Consider the following 1,387-nt stretch of genomic DNA (forward strand, 5'->3'; position numbering starts at 1 on the left):
AAGCAAACTAGAACTCAAACTGAGCAGGTTAAGCCCAAGAACGGCTGCTATTGTCGAAAGAAATGCGTGAAAATCGACGATTTCCCACATTTGGAAAGATTCCCTAATTTGCAGCGCACAGAAATTAAGACATTGCGCGCTGATTATATGGAGCCAACCCATGAAACTACCACGCGCCTCCTACTCCTTCATTTGCTGTTGGGAAGAGTTCGATGGAGCCCCTTGGTATTTCACAACAAGTCAAGAGGGAAATGCCAGCGGGCGTTTTGCCTCACCCAAAAAGGCGTTTGGCCTCCTGCAGTTTTCCGGCACCTAAAAGTAACACTTTTTTGAATTGTTTATTTGAATGGGAAATTTTGTGGGCACGCGGGTCAAAAGTTGAAGTCTCTTAGGTAAAGGAGTAAACTGCTCTCCAAGGCAGAATACGACCTTAAAATAAGCATCACTTGAGGTTTATGACCACATATGCTTGGCCAGGGCGTTATGCCCCTCTTTCCCCTATACGCAAAAGAGAAGCGGATTTGGGAAACCGAAACGAATTTCACTTTTATGAAGGGTGCATTTAATTAGAACCGGTTTGTTGGTTTTGCAGATGGTTTGTTTGTTTAAAACCTGGGTTTGCTAAGAAATTGACTTTCGATTTTACAAGGTTTATACAAGTTACCTAGAGCACAGAGCAACATTTTCATTCTTTTCAAAGCAAAAATTAGTTATATTTTATTTTGTGAATGAATGCCCAAAAAAAGTTAAACTGACACCGGCTTTGCGTAAAAGGTTAAGGTTTCCCTAAACCGACGCGACTCTATTATAGCCGATGACAGCGATTTTGTTAAGTGATGAAACACAGAAAAAAACAAACATCGCTCACTGACTATAATTACCGATGAGATTTTCAGCACGGTTCGATATTTTGTTTTCACAATTTGTTGTCTGTAAAATACGAGGTATAGCTTCGAAGTACCTTCGCTTGAAACAACGCTGTCGTGAGGAATAATCGCATTACTTAGGGAGAGCCGTTAAGCAACAATGGTCATTAACAGAAGCACCATTTGACCTTCAATCGTTGCAAACTCATTCAATCATGTATCCTGAGAACCCCTGGAGCTTCATAAGGCCAACGTAAAAGATCTGCATTCTGGACGCTGCTCACTTTAGACTTGACCTATCGACTTCCTTGATTTTCTTGTTGAGGCTTCGTCGCCACGAGCCCTAGTTCTGCCTCTACTCACCATACACGTGCATTAAACCGCAGACATTGGCTGATGAAAACCTATAGTTTCTATGTGGTCTCTGCTGACACGTACCACGTTTCGCTGGCGTACAACAGCACAGATTCCACGTTATAATTGAACAATCAAATTTTGGTGCGTTAATTGATCTGATTGGA

Source organism: Aedes albopictus, chromosome 2, assembly GCF_035046485.1.
Source record: "Aedes albopictus strain Foshan chromosome 2, AalbF5, whole genome shotgun sequence".
Classification (NCBI taxonomy): domain Eukaryota; kingdom Metazoa; phylum Arthropoda; class Insecta; order Diptera; family Culicidae; genus Aedes; species Aedes albopictus.